Source organism: Anomaloglossus baeobatrachus, chromosome 4, assembly GCF_048569485.1.
Source record: "Anomaloglossus baeobatrachus isolate aAnoBae1 chromosome 4, aAnoBae1.hap1, whole genome shotgun sequence".
Classification (NCBI taxonomy): Eukaryota; Metazoa; Chordata; class Amphibia; order Anura; family Aromobatidae; genus Anomaloglossus; species Anomaloglossus baeobatrachus.
Window position 1 is genome coordinate 688,346,836 of NC_134356.1, and position 16,742 is coordinate 688,363,577.

Consider the following 16,742-nt stretch of genomic DNA (forward strand, 5'->3'; position numbering starts at 1 on the left):
TGGCCTGAGGCCTACCCGGTAGTCAACAGGATTGCTAGAGTCACAGCTAAATGACTTATCACAGAAACCGTGTGCAGGTTCGGAATACCAGAAGTCAATGACTAGCCTTCACGGCTAACATTTACCAATAACTGTGGAATATGCTCGGAGCAAGTCTAGGACTGCAATCTCTGTATCATCCTCAGAGCAGTGGGAAAGTGAAAAGGATGAACTCAACTCTGAAGACTAAATTGCTCAAGGCCGCACAAGACAGTGCACTACCCTGAACAGAACTTCTCCCTATTGTCCTGTACCATGTCAGAAACACCCCTGTTGCAAAACATGGCTTGATCCCCTTTGAAATACTTTTCGGTTCCCTCCCCAGATTAGGATGTTATTTCCCTCAAAATTTGTCTGACCACCATGAGTCGGTGGTGCAGTTTGTTATTGAACTAAAGCGGGCTTTACATGCTACGATATCGTTAATAATTTATCGTCGGGGTCACGTTGTTTGTGACGCACATCCGGCTTCATTAACGATATCGGAGTGTGTGACACTTATATGCGACCTAAAACGATCGCAAAAGCGGCCAAAATCGTTTGCCGCGGAGAGGTCGTCCTAAAACAAAAAATCGTTCTCATCTAATTAGCGATGTTGTTCCTCATTCCTGTGGCAGCGCACATTGCTATGTTTGACATCACAGGAGCAAGGAACATCTCCTTACCTGCCTCCACCGGCTATGCGGAAGGAAAGAGGTGGGCGGGATGTTTACGTCCCGCTCATCTCCGCCTCTCCACTTCTACTAGATGGCTGTCGTGTGACGTGGCTGTGACGCCGCATGACTCGCCCCCTTAGAAAGGAGGCGAATCACTGGCCAGAGCGATGTCGCAGGACAGATAAGTTCGTGTGATGGGGGTAAGCGAGGTTGTGCGCGATGGACAGCGATTTGCCCGTGTCGCACAACCAACGGAGGCGGGTACGATCGCTTGCAATCTCGCCAGTGAGATTACAGCGTGTAAAGCCCGCTTAAGTCGAGAGTTAGCTAAAACACATACAGCAGTTTTTTCTTCTCTTCCAGATCCTGAGACAGATCTAGCCACCCACACATTGAAACCAGGAGAGTGGGTTGTGGTTAAGAAACACGTCAGGAAGAATTGTCTGGAGCCCAGATACGAAGGCCCGTTCCAGGTAATCCTGGTGACTCCCACCTCCGTGAAACTCGAAGGCAGGGCAACATGGATCCACGCCTTGCATTGCAAAAGGGTCGATATACCAGTTTTGCACTGAGTGTACTGCTTGTACTTATCCTGTTCAAAAAACCTGTATGGTCTAAGGCCATCATTACCAAAACAAATGAGGTGGTTACATTTTGGTACAATAGTATGAAACAAGTTGTCACTTTCAAGTTTGATTACTGTGATATTGTGAAATGGGAAATAGCACGGAATGTCAGGCACACTTGAGACAGGTACAACAGTACATATGTGTTACAGGAGGTGGATATGGAGACACATGTAGCTCATGGAAGGCTGTTGGTTGGAATACTGGTAAAAATTGGGGATACAAACCAAGTGTAGCCTTAAATAAACGGGATGAGAAGGGCAGATCTTTACTTACCAGGATGACACTCTCCCGTGCATCAGTCAATAGAACATGTATTATGATTAACCAGTGTAATCCGTTAGTTCTCAACAAAGAACACCCCCAACCACAGGATGAAGGTATATACCTTCTAGGTACACATATAAAGGGTGGACACAATGGTTGTACACAATTGGGAAAATTCAGGTTATCACAGATAACAAAAATACTACCAGTATTTCGAATGCTTACACATATTCAGACCTTTCACAGTATGGTAGTCATAGCTAATCCCACCATGGAAGACGTATATGTGGTCGAACAGGGTTACACAGACACAAACCTGTGGTTAGAATGGATGAAATATGCAGTACACCAAGTCAACAGGTCAGACTGTTATGCATGTGCAGGAGCCAGACCTCATTTAGGAACTGTCCCACTAAATTTAGATTACAAAGCTGAATTATGTCTTGTTAGTCTGTTTACAAATATGACTGAGGGAAATGCATGTGAAGAATGGAAAAAGAGATGCCCTATAGTAGCCAAGGCCTCCTCCCCTGGGAAAGGCATCACTATATATCCTGGTAGCTATACCTGTTATAATGTGAGTGGTCAAGGGAGAGATATGGGTATATTTCGAGATGGGTTCTGTGGGTCCTATAGCAATCTATATATCTATATTTGCAGATGATACTAAACTCTGCAGGGTAATCAATACAGAGGAGGATCATTTTATATTACAGGGAGATTTATGTAAATTGGAGGATTGGGCTGAGAAGTGGCAATTGAAGTTTAATGTAGATAAATGTAAGGTCATGCACTTGGGTAGAGGAAATAACATTTATGATTATGTACTTAATTGTAGAACACTGGGTAAAACAGACACAGAAAAAGACTTGGGTGTATGGGTGGAGGGTAAACTTCACTTTAGTGGCCAGTGTCAGGCAGCTGCTGCCAGGGCTAATAAAATAATGGGATGTATTAAAAGAGGTAGAAGTGTTCATGAAAAAAATATAGTTCTACCTCTGTACAAGTCACTAGTGCGACCACACTTATATACTGTGTACAATTCTGGTCACCGATATATAAGAAGGACATAGCTGAACTGGAGAGGGTGCAGAGAAGACCACCAAGATTATTAGAGGAATGGGTGGGCTGTAATACCAAGACAGGTTATTAAACTTGGGGTTATTTAGTTTGGAAAAACGAAGGCTTAGGGGGGATCTAATCACAATGTATAAATATATGAGGGGACAGTACAGAGACCTTTCCAAAGATCTTTTTACACCTAGGCCTGCGACTGGAACACGGGGGCATCCGCTACGTCTTGAGGAAAGAAGGTTTAATCATAATCACAGACGAGGATTCTTTACTGTACGAGCAGTGAGACTATGGAACTCTCTGCCGCATGATGTTGTAATGAGTGATTCACTACTAACATTTAAGCAGAGCCTGGATGCCTTTCTTGAAAAATTTAATATTACCAGTTATGTATATTAGATTTTATGACAGGGTATTGATCCAGGGAACTAGTCTGATTGCTGGATGTGGAGTTAGGAAGGAAATTTTTTCCCCATTGGAACTTGTTTGCCACATTGGGGTTTTTTTTGCCTTCCTCTGGATCAACATGTTAGGCTACGGGTTGAACTAGATGGACTTAGAGTCTCCCTTCAACCTTAAAAACTATGAAACTATGAAACTATAATCTCACCTGTGATCACTTAATTAACCAGGTACCAGGCAGATATGTTTTGGATTTGTGGGGATATGAAAAAACGACGAACAATATTTTGAAAATGAACGACGTGTCAACGATCAACGATTTTCAACCTATTTGCGATCGTTCGGAGTCGCATGTAGGTGTCAAACTCAACGACGTCGCTAACGATGCAGGATGTGCGTCACGGAAACTGCAACCCCGCCAACATATCGTCAGATAAATCGTAGCGTTTAACTCCGCCTTTAGGTATGTAGTTTAGTCAATGTAATCTAACACACACATTTATGAATGCTCTTGTTTCTTACTAACATGTATATATATATATATATATATATTGCAAATTCAGTGATTTTCCTTAATATAATATACCAGCATATGTAACTTAAAGATGGCTCCTACATCCTGGACAACTCCCAAAGAAGTTGAGGAACAGAGGAATTCCTAAACTTTGGACTGACCAATCCAGCAGAGACTATGCAAATTCCTATACATCTTGAGCCCGACCTGCGATACGTAATTCGACTATACTTTTGTCTACACGCTTACTATAAAAAGCTTTGTTTTGGAAATAAAGAAGTAGAGCTGTTGCCGCCGGTCGCGAGAGAAAGAAAGTCATAATCGGTCTATTCAATTATTATCTATCTCGCGTGCACACACGACATTCCAGATAATTTGGACACAGCAGTCAGACCTTAAGAGACCCATTGTAGTCTCATCTCAACAGGTGTCCCTTTTCTTTTTCCCATTTGGTTTATTACATAGCAAGCGTAAGATTAATATTGAACAAATTTTCAGTTTAATTAACAATAAAAGAAATTTGTTAATTTATTGTTTTTTATTTCAAGAATATTTCAATGATGCATGATTGATATTCATATTATGTTGTAGCAATTATAAATTATGATGTAAATAATAAAAATAGAATCCAGGCAGATTCAGTCTCAATAGGAAAGAATTACATAGAACCTCAGAGGACAGTTGTGTTTCTCCCTCCGGACTGAGCCGGTATAAGATGCTCTATAAATGTAGCGGGAGAATCACTGGATACATTGGAAATGAGTATATTGACTTAACCCGTATACTGTTATATTGATGTTTATTAATTATTTATTTATTTAATTTTTTTAATTCTATATTTAATAAAAAATAATTCATATATTATAAGACTGAATAAATATTATAGGAATGGACACACAATGGACAACTTAGAAGTAGCTCATGTGAGTGTGATTTTTAGACTACTGATGTAAAAAGTTACCTTTATTTTTTGTCATTGCTTAGTAAGATAGCGTTACCTTTTTTTTTATTGATATTGATGTTTTTTTTATCCTTATTTTAATATGCTGCATTTTTTGTTGACATAAAATATGTATATAGCCTAAAAAGTCCTAACTGTACCATCCCACAAGACCTAATGATTTTTCAAATTCAGTCTTGACTCTTAGATGTGCTGGGAGAAAATAATAATAATAATAATAATAATAATAATAATAATTTTTTTTCTGTAAATACATTAATGTGCTGTATTTTTGGTTTTTAATTTTTACATTTTCAGTTTTTTATTTTACGATTTTGATAACTATTTTGCTCCGTTGTAACTTTATTTTTCATTTTTCCAGACCGCAGTTACAAACAATGTCACCTCAGTTAATCTTCTGGGATTTTCAAATCTGAAAAATTTTAAAATCCAGTTCTTCTTATTGTTGCTCTTCATTTACTGTGCAACAATTTCCGGGAACTTTCTAACCATTGCTCTATTTATTCTTAGTAAATCCCTCCAGTCCCCGATGTACTTCTTCATTACCCAGCTGTCGTTGTGTGACATCCTGCTGACTACAGACATTGTCCCCACCCTTCTCCTTACTGTACTGTATGGGGAAAGCTCGGTGACTCTCATCGGTTGCATTCTCCAGTATTCTTTCTTTGTTATGTCGGAGTCCTCAGAATGTCTTCTACTATCGGTGATGTCCTATGACCGATATCTGGCCATCTGTAACCCCCTCCGATATAACGCCATCATGACTCACATGTTTTGTGGGACATCTGTAACTGTCACTTGGTTGCTTGGTATCACTGTGATGCTGATATATATGATCTCTATGTATGATCTCTATTACTGTGGACCACACATTATTGACCATTTCTATTGTGACTTAGAACCTATTTTGCAGCTCTCCTGCTCTGATTTATCCATATTTTATATTAAGAATTTTATCCTTGGTGTTTTAATTGCCTGTTGCCCTTTTATAATAATTGTGATGTCCTATGTGTACATTGTCATCACCATTCTGAAGATCTCATCCACCACCGGTAGACATAAAGCCTTCTCCACCTGCAGCTCCCATCTCATTGTAGTTTTTATGCTTTATGGGACATTATTCATTGTTTATCTCTTTCCAACAAAAGGACAAACCCTGACCCTGAGCAAAGTCTTATCTCTGATTTACACCATTCTGACCCCAATTCTTAACCCCATTATATACACTCTGAGGAACAAAGAATTTAAAAAAGCTTTTTATAAATTTAAACTTTTTCATCACATATGAAGTTTGAACAATTTTTCCTTTGGACTGTCATCTAAGAGGTAACAATTTTCCTTGTAGAGATTGATATGGCTGGCATGTCATTGTAAGGAGGCTTACACATCGCACAATAATTAATTAGAAAATTATAGATGCAAATTGCCCCCTTAAAAATGAAGACTTGCAATCCAGTGCCACCTATTAGCGATAGCAATTCTAAAAGTCAAAATTGACCTTTCAACGAGCCGTGCCATGTGACTTGGGATAAAAGCCAAACCTGAATCTTAATTTGCAGATACAATATTTTGGGGTATTGCCCCTCATCAGTGAAAAGCTTGAGCACTTATTTGGCTGTATATGTATTTCAGATTGGAATCCAAGGAATGACGTTTTTCCTCATGGATAGTGACATGGCTTGCATTTCATTTATAAGGTAAGGTCGCTTATACATCAGTCTTATTTACTTTTCCAGAGGAGCATTGCACAGCATATAAGATTCCTTATAATGACATGTCAGTCATGTCGCTGTCCACAAGGAGAAACGTTACCCATTAGATCTAAGTCTAAAAAATATATACAGCCAAATCTGATCTAATGCTTTGCACTGACGAGTAGAGATGAGCCACCCATGTGACGTTCGAGTTCGGTTCGGTTCGTCGAACGGAGGCCCCGTTTGACGAAAGTTCGATGAACCGTTCGACGAACCACTCGAACCCTATTGAAAACACTGGGAGGCAAACACAAACACATAAAAACACATATAAAACACCTTCAAAGGTGTCCAAAAGGTGACAAACAACTCCCAAGACACCACAAACACATGGAAAAGTGAAAAGGACATATACTCATGCAAAAACAAAACAGCTGGAAAAGGAAGAGAAAACACAGATATAGGCATGTCATGCCCTTCTAAAATCATGCAAAACACAGCAAGTGGACTCCAACCAGAATCTCCCTTTTTCCCAAAAATTGGGCCACACACACCACTTAAGTGGCATCACTTGTGCCCTAGTTGTACATTTCACAGGTAGATTTGCATCAAGCACATTCAAAAATACGCCAGCCTTAACTTTTCCCAGGATGACACTGAGGTAGGTAGCAAAGTCCTTGCTGAACCATGACTTAGAATCAAAGAATCATAGAATATTAGGGTTGGAAGGGACCTCCTGGGTCATCTAGTCCAACCCCCTGCTCAAAGCAGGATTCACTAAATCATCCCAGACAGATGTCCGTCCAACCTCTTTTTAAAGACTTCCATTGAAGGAGAACTCACAACCTCTCGTGGCAGCCTGTTCCACTCGTTGATCACTCTCACTGTCAAAAAGTTTTTTCTAATATCTAATCTGTGTCTCCTCCTCATCAGTTTCATCCCATTGCTTCTAGTCTTTCCTTGTGAAAATGAGAATAAAACTGATCCCTCTACAGTGTGACAGCCTTTAATATATTTGTAGACAGCTACTAAGTCTCCTCTCAGTCTTCTCTTTTGCAAGCTAAATAATCCTAAATCCTGTAACCGTTCCTCATAGGACATGGTTTGCAGTCCAGTCACCATTCTAATCACTTTTCTCTGAACTTGCTTCAGTTTGTTGATGTCTTTTTTAAAATGTGGTGCCCAGAACTGGACACAGTATTCCAAATGAGGTCTGACCAAAGAGGAGTAAAGGGGGATAATGACTTCCCGTGATCTATACTGTATGCTACTGTTAATACATCCTAGAATGGTGTTTGCCTTTTTTGCTGCTGCGTCACAGTGTTGACTCATGTTCAGTCTGTGATGAATTAGTATACCTAAGTCTCTTCCACACATGCTGTTGGATAGCTCTATTCCTCCCATGCTGTACATGCTCTTTTCATTATTCTTGCCAAGATGTATGACTTTGCATTTCTCCCTGTTAAAAACCATTCTATTAGTTAATGCCCATTGTTCCAGTTTGTTTAGATCTTGTTGAATCCTCTCTCTTCTCTAGTATTAACTATTCCTCCTAACTTTGTGTCATCAGCAAATTTAATCAGTTTACCTTTAATACCTTCATCCAAATCATTGATAAAAATGTTGAACAACACAGGGCCCAGGACAGAGCCCTGTGGTACCCCACTTGAAACAGTCTTCCAACTGGATGTGCAGCCATTTATGACCACTCTTTGACTCCGATCACTAAGCCAGTTACAAATCCGTCTAACAGTTGCCTTGTCCATTCCATACTTGGTCATTTTTTTTAATAAGGATTGTATGAGATACTTTGTCAAATGCTTTACTGAAGTAAAGATATACTATATTTACTGCATTTCCCTGATCCACCCAGTGATTTTGTCATAGAAGGAAATTAAGTTAATCTGACATGACTTATAAGTTAGAAACCCATGCTGGCTCTGGTTAATCACTTCATTCTCATCCAGGTACTTGCATAAATGTTGTTTAATAATTTGTTCTAAGATCTTTCCTAGTATGGAAGTCAGGCTCACAGGCCTGTCGTTCCCTGGGTCCACCTTCTTCCACTTTTTGAAGATAGGGACAACATTTGCTCTTCTCCAGTCTTCTGGAACTTCTCCTGTTCTCCAAGAATTTTCAAAAATTATGAAGAGTGGTTATAATATTTCCTCTGCTATCTCCTTCAGTATTCTGGGGTGTAATTCATCTGGACCTGGGGACTTGAATTCATTAATGTTAGCTAAGTATTCCCTCACTATCTCTTTGTTTATTGATGGCCTGTATTCTTCTAATCCTACAATAGAATGGTGAAGATCAGTTGATTTTACTTTTTCAGAGAAAACAGATGCAAAATAAAAATGTAAAAGCTCGGCTTTCTCAACATCATTTTTTACAACTTCACCATTCTCATCCTGTAAAATTCCTATAACATCTTTGACTTTTCTTTTATTTTTGACATAACTCTAAAATCCTTTTTTATTGCTTTTGACATCTCTTGCAAGCCTTATTTCATTATCAGCTTTGACTAATCTGATGTGTGCCCTGCAGATTTTGAAGACTGTGTTATATTCTTCTTTAGATAGCGGCGGGATGTTTACGTCCCGCTCATCTCCGACCCTCCACTTCTATTGGACGGCTGTCGTGTGACGTTGCTGTGACGCCGCATGACCCGCCCCCCTTAGAAAGGAGGCGGATCGCCAGCCAGAGCGACGTCACAGGACAGGTAAGTCCATGTGACGGGAGTAAGCGAGGTTGTGTGCAATGGGCAGCGATTTGCCCATGGCGCACAACCGACGGAGGCGGGTACGATCGCTTGTGATCTCGTCAGCGAGATCGCAGAGTGTAAAGCCTGCTTAAGTCGAGAGTTAGCTAAAACACATACAGCAGTTTTTTCTTCTCTTCCAGATCCTGAGACAGATCTAGCCACCCACACATTGAAACCAGGAGAGTGGGTGGTGGCTAAGAAACACGTCAGGAAGAATTGTCTGGAGCCCAGATACGAAGGCCTGTTCCCGATAATCCTGGTGACTCCTACCTTCGTGAAACTCGAAGGCAGGGCAACATGGATCCACGCCTCGCATTGCAGAAGGGTCAATCAACCAGTTTTGCACTTAGTGTCCTGATTGTACTTATCCTGTTCAAAAAACCTGTATGGTCTCAGGCCATCATTACCAAAACAAATGAGGTGGTTACGTTTTGGTACAATAGTATGAAACAAGTTCTCACTTTCAAGTTTGATTACTGTGATATTGTGAAATGTGAAATAGGACGGGTTCCCCAAATGGCATGTCAGGCACAATCGAGACAGGGACAACAGTACATATGTGTTACAGGAGGTGGATATGGAGACACATGTAGCTCATGGAAGGCTGTTGGGGGGAATACTGGGGAAAATTGGGGATAGAAACCAAGTGGAGCCATAAAAATGACGGGATGAGAAGGGCAGATCTTTATTTACCAGGATGACACTCTCCTGTGCACCAGTCACTAGAACATGTATTATGATTAACCAGTGTAATCCTTTAGTTCTCAACATAGAACACCGCCAACCACAGGATGAAGGTATATACCTTCTGGGTACACATATAAAGGGTGGACACAATGGTTTTACACAATTGGGAAAATTCAGGTTATCACAGATAACAAAAATACTACCAGTATTTCGAATGCTTACACATATTCAGACCTTTCACAGTATGGTAGTCATAGCTAATCCCACCGTGGAAGACGTATATGCGGTCGAACAGGCTTATACAGATACAAACCTGTGGTTAGAAAGGATGAAATATACAGTACACCAAGTCAACAGGTCAGACCGTTATGTCTGTGCAGGAGCCATACCTCATTTAGAACTGTCCCACTAAATTTAGATTACAAAGCTGAACTATGTCTTGTTAGTCTGTGTACAAATATGACTGAGGGAAATGCATGTTAAGAATGGAAAAAGAGTTGCCCTATAGTAGCCAAGGCCTCCTCCCCTGAGAAAGGCATCACTATATATCCTGGTAGCTATACCTGTTATAATGTGAGTGGTCAAGGGAGAGATATGGGTAGATTTCGAGATGGGTTCTGTGGGTCCTATAGCAATCTCACCCGTGATCACTTAATTAACCAGGTACAGTCCATGGCAGATGTGTTTTGGATTTGTGGGGATATGAAAATTCGATCAGGAGTGGAAGGAAATTGGACGGGAGAATGTACTTTAGGCAAGGCACTTATGCCTATACACATAGCCCCAGCTGACCACACTGTCAAAGACAAGGACTTTTTAGCACACATCTTAAGTAGTGATGAGCGAGCATGCTTGTAACTACTCGGTACTCGCACGAGTATCGCTGTACTCGGGCTGCTCGGCGGGGACCGAGTAATCTCGCGATACTCGTGCTGTACTCGTGGTCTTCATTTCTGCATGTTGGCGCTCTTTTGAGAGCCAGCCCTCATGCAGGGATTGGCTGGCAGACCACTGCAATGCCACAGCCCTGTTAGTTGTGGAATTGCAGTGATTGGCCGGCCTGCACAGCGTGACCGAGCCTTTATACCGGCCGGCGCGCTGTGCTCTGCTCACAGCTATCCAGACAGTCAGTGCAGGGAGAGTGTCGCTGATTCAGGGAAAGCTTTGCGGCCCTTTATAGTTAGTTCCGGAGCAGGGCTGCAAACAGTGTTACCAGAAGTCCTTCTCAGGACTATTCTAGTTGTATACAGGCAGGCAGGGTATAGCCAGGTCGGAGTACAGTAGCAGAGTCCTTCTCAGGACTATTGTTGCTGTATACAGGCAGGGTATAGCCAGGTCGGAATACAGGCTAGTGACCAGAAGAGTCCTTGTCAGGACTATTGTAGCAGTATACAGGCAGGCAGGCAGGCAGGGTATATAGCCATTCCTAGTGGTGACCGTATACCAGCCTTCATCATATCTGGGGCTGGTGTACACAGTCTAAAACAGTCCAGATGTCAGGTTTCCGGGTTTTCCAGTTCTCTGTTGAAAAAGCTTGCCCTCAGTTAACATGGAGTTTACTGTTCTGTTGCCCTACTTCCTGTCCAGCTGCTTAAAAGGCCGCCTCTAAACCTAGTCCAGTGCCTGAGTATACTGCTTGCTGTGTGCTCCTGCTTTGCTGCTGCTAATCCTGTTTGCCTTTGGATCCTCCTAAAGACTACCGACCGACCGACTCTGGACCTTACCCGGTTTCTCAAGTTGTGCCCGGATTCCGTCTGCCATCTTCGGTTAGCACTCTGCCCGGTTCTCTCTGGTTCGTAACCACTCTGGACATTCATCCCGTACGGACACTCCTGGACTTTTACCGTTTGCCCCTTGTGTCCCGGCTGCTGCGCATTTAGGCCTTCCGGGGTGATTGCCGGACAGTCCCTGTATAGGGGTTCGCTCTGGTGGTCTCCCTGGGGGAGTCCGGTGCGTGGCCCCGGGAATTCCCTTCGCTCCGTCTCGGGAAGGTATTGTGTGTATTTGTACTGCTGTGTTTTCCGTTGTGTATACGTGGTTACATATTATAAAATATCTTGTACCAAGAACTCGTCTCTGATTCTCATTGCCCTACGCTATCGAAATCCTCAGAACATATATAAGTATTACACCAGATAGTGTCAGACTTCTCAGTAATTGTCGCTCCTAAAAACCTGTTAGGTTCTTAGTGCGTCCGTGCTTGCATTTAAAAACAGCACGTGTGTGCCTGTCGGTGGCAGGGTACAGGTGCGCGTTTTGCACAAACTATTATATAACGCACAAGTCTAGTGTATAATACACGTCAGTCAGCAGTGTCTGATAGTGTCAGACTTCTCAGTAATTGTCGCTCCTAAAAACCTGTTAGGTTCTTATTGCGTCCGTGCTTGCATTTTAAAAACCGCACGTGTGTGCCTGTTGGTGGCAGCGTACAGGTGCACGTTTTTCACAAACTATTATATAACGCACAAGTCTAGTGTATAATACACGTCAGTCAGCAGTGTCTGATAGTGTCAGACTTCTCAGTAATTGTCGCTCCTAAAAACCAGTTAGGTTCTTATTGCGTCCGTGCTTGCATTTAAAAACAGCATGTGTGTGGCAGTCAGTGGCAGCGTCAGGCTCCATATTGTCCCTGGATAGAGACGTGCATGATGGCCTGTAAACATGAAGTGCCCATTGTAAGGAAGTGGGTCTATTGTAGTATAGCCCTTAGGCAGGGCAGCCAAAAATTTGGAGGCTCCACATTGTCCCTGGATAGAGATGTGCATGAGGGCCTCAAAACATTGTTCCCATTGCAAAGGAGCGGGTCTCCTGTCGTTGTAATGCCCATTCAGAAAGAATGGGCGAAAAAATTTACCACTGGGGGTATACCTGAAACAACGGCCTAACTATTGTAACGGTCATCATGATGGCGCATGAGGAGAAGGAGGAGCAGTCCAGCGATTAGCCAAAGTCCAGAAGTGTGTTACCATGGGTGAGTGGAGGTACATGGCAAATTCCCGTTACAAACTTTAAATTCTGCTGTCATTTGCTGGTGGTGTGTGGTGAAGTCTGGCCAAATCCAACCCTTGTTCATCTTGATCAGAGTCAGCCTGTCAGCATTTACAGTTGACAGGCGGGTGCGTTTATCTGTAATGATTCCACCTGCGGCACTAAAAACACGCTCTGACAAAACGCTAGCGGCAGGGCAGGCCAGGACTTCCAAGGCGTAGAGAGCCAATTCATGCCACGTGTCCAGCTTGGATACACATTAATTGTAAGGCACAGAGGAATGTCGGAGTACAGTTGTTTGATCTGCAAGGTACTCCTTGAGCATCTGGCCAAACTTAGGATTTCTTGTGGCACTACCCCTCACCTCAGGGGCTGTGGTATGTGAGGGGCTGAGAAAACTGTCCCACATCTTAAAGACTGTTCCCCTACCTCTGGCGGATTGGACTTGTGCCCCTCTTGGCTGTACGCCTTGGTTGTCCACTGATTCCTGACCTATGCCGCTAGCGTTTTGTGAGGGGAATGCTTTGCCTACTTCCGTGACTATGGCCTTCTGGAACTGCTGCATTTTGCCTGACCTCTCCGCCTCGGGAATAAGAGACATAAAGTTCTCCTTTTAGCGTGGGTCTAACAGTGTTACCAGCCAGTAATGATTGTCGGCCAAGATGTTCTTAACGCGAGGGTCACGAGACAGGCAGCTTACCATAAAGTCAGCCATGTGTGCCAGACTCTTAACAGCCATCACTTCAGTATCCTGACCAACACGATGACTGAACATGCTGTCCTCCTCCTCCTCCTCCTCATCATCTACCCTGTCCTCTGGCCAGCCACGCTGAACCGAGGATATGACTGCATGTCATATCCTCAATTTGGCCAGAGAGTTGCTCCATGTCTTCATCCTCCTCCTCGTCATAGTCCTCCACTGCACGTTGTGATGAGACGAGGCTGGGCTGTGTGTTATCACCCACACCCACTACTGTTTCTTGCTCAAACTCATCGCGCTCCGCCTGCAATGCATCATGGTTGTTTTTTGAGCAGAGACCATTTTAGAAGGCAGAGAAGCGGTATGGTGACGCTAATAATGTCGTCATCGCCGCTCACCATCTTGGTGGAGTCCCCAAAGTTTTGGCGGATGGTGCATAGGTCGGACATCCATCTCCACTCCTCAGGTGTTATGTGTGGAGTTTGACCCATTTCCCGACGGCTTAGGTGATGCAGGTACTCAACAACTGCCCTCTTCTGCTCACATATCCTGACCAACTTGTGCAGAGTTGAATTCCAACGCGTGGGGACATCACACACCAGTCTGTGTGCCGGAAGATGCAAACGGCGTCTTAAGCCGGCAAGGCCGGCTGAAACAGTAGGTGACTTTCGAAAATGTGCAGACAGGCGGCGAACTTTAACCAGCAGATCAGACAGCTCTGAGTATGACTTTAGAAACCGCTGAACCACGAGGTTGAGCACATGGGCCACGCATGGAACATGTGTCAGCTGGCCTCGCCTCAAAGCCGCCACCAGGTTCCGGCCATTGTCACACACGACCTTTCCTGGCTTTAGGTTCAGAGTTGTGAGCCAGTGATCTGCCTGCTGTTTCAGAGCTGTCCACACCTCTTCTGCATTGTGGGGTTTGTCACCTATGCAGATTAGCTTCAGCACTGCCTGTTGCCGCTTCGCCGAGGCAGTGCTGCAGTGCTTCTGTGTCGCCCTGGACAAGCCAGGGGCCACAGAGCACAACACTTAAACACCCCACACTCCCTGCAGGCATATCATAGTCAAAACACAAAATCCTTGTTGCCTTCCCCAGGGGCTGTTGTCCACACCAGGGTGTGGAGCCAGGCGGTTGGTCTCCACCCACCGAGGAGGAGGGAAAACACAGGTAGTGAGAGTTAAGCTAAGGAAGTGGAAGGAGGAAAGTAGTAGAGAGGAGAAAAGTGACAGCAAAGAGCCTGAAGTTGGTCCGGGTGTGTGGCCCAGACAGGACAGCAAGGTTGGCAGGATGTGGTGACCGTCTGCAGTGGAGGCCGATTGGAGTCTGCCGTAAGGACCGTGGACGGGTGGTGACCCGGCCGTACCGACCGGTATACAAAAAGAAGCCAGTACCATTGGCAGAGGACTTTCGGATCCCGGCAAGGCTTGGTGTCGCCGTGAATTTGCCAAATCCGTTAGTGAAGGGGACCTCAGGGTTTCCAAACAGCAAAGTCCAGATAGAAGGCAACCGTCCAACCGTGAAGGGGAGACACCGCCACCGCCAAGGGCAACCGTCTCCCAGGGCCAGCGCCTGTGGGCAAAAGGGGCTCCTCCGGCCCATATCCAGGTCGGGGAGCGGGTTACCGTTGGGAAACCATCACTACCAACACTTAACTTAGGTGCAGGGAGAGACAGTCATCACTAACCTGCAGGGAGGAACAACCGCAGCCGTCCGAGGGACCCGTCCATCCAGCCACTTGTTTTACCGTGAACTGTGTCATCATCATTGGGCTGAGTGAGTACCTCCGTGCCGTGCGGCACAGCGCTGCCCCTGCGACCCTGCACCTCATCAGGCCCCGCAACCCACCTGTCATCCATCTCTACCTCATCACCAGGCCCCGGGACAACCAACCCCCCTACCCACGGAGGGGAGAAATAACAACAAAGCTGCTCCCTGTCACAGGCTCCCGGGATCCCCGTCCAGAGCAGCGGTGGTGTCCACACAATCACCACAACTGTGGGTGGCGTCACGGACAATATCCCCAAAACCCAAACCACCCCTTTTCACTCACGGGCGAGGAGCGCCGCTCGAAGTCCCCGGGATCCGGCCATCGCTCGAGCCAACGAGCAGCAGCAGCCGTAGAGCAGCGTCAGCCGGACCCGAGCAGTGGGAGAGCGCACCGTCCCCTCCTCCGCCCGCGACACTTCCAGCTTGGGACTGGTGTGGAGGGTAAAGTGGATCAGGATGCGCAGGAGGAGGAGGAGGCTGAGGAGCATGACATTCCGGAGCTGTAGAGTGTGTGTGAAACCCTGACTGAGGTAGGGCCTGCAAAACTTGGTGTGTGAAGGACGTGTTCCATCCCTCGCTCAGACTGGGTCCCAGCTTGCACAATATTAACCCAGTGTGACGTCAACGAGATGTAGCGGCCTTGCCCACATGCACTTGTCCACGTGTCTGTGGTTAGGTGGACTTTGGCTGAAACAGCATTGTTCAGGGCACGTGTGATGTTTTGTGACACGTGGTTATGCAATGCGGGGACGGCACACCGGGAGAAATAGTGGCGGCTGTGGACCGAGCAACGTGGGACAGCTGCCACCATCAGGTCGCGGAATGCTTCTGTCTCAACCAGCCTAAAAGGCAACATTTCCAGCGCAAGCAGTCGCGAAAAGTTAGCATTTAGAAGTGTGGCATGTGGGGCGTTGGCAGTGTATTTGCACCTGCGTTCAAAGGTTTGCTGAATGGATAACTGAACGCTGCGCTGGGACAAGGACGTGCTTGATGATGGTGTTATTTCTGTGTGGGTAACTGCAGGTGCATGGCCAAAGGAGGCTTGTTCGCAGGCAGCATGGACAGGAGATTGGCTCGCATGCACAACCAGCGAAGACGTAGCAGTGACATCAGCAAGCACTGCTCCTCGACTCTGTTGTACTTCCCACAAAGTCGGGTGCTTGGCTGACATGTGCCTGATCATGCTGGTGGTGGTCAGGCTGCTAGTTTTGGTACCCCTGCTGATGCTGGCATGGCAGGTGTTGCAAATGGCCTTTTTAGAATCATCTGGAGCCAACTTAAAAAACTGCCAGTGTCAGAGTTCCGGGTTTTCCAGTTTTCTTTTGAAAGAGCTTGCCCTTTGTTAACATGGAGTTTTCTGTTCTGTTGCCCTACTTCCTGTCCATCTGTTTAAAAGCCGCCCCTAAAGCTTAGTCCAGTGCCTGAGTATACTGCTTCCTGTGTGCTCCTGCCCTGCTGCTTTTGGTTCCTGATTGTTATTCGGATCCTCTTGGAAAACAACCGACACCGACTCTGGACTTCATCTGGTATCATCTAGCTGTGCCCGGACTCCGTTTGCCGTCTTTGGTCGGCACTTCTGCCCGGTTCCTTCCGTTTA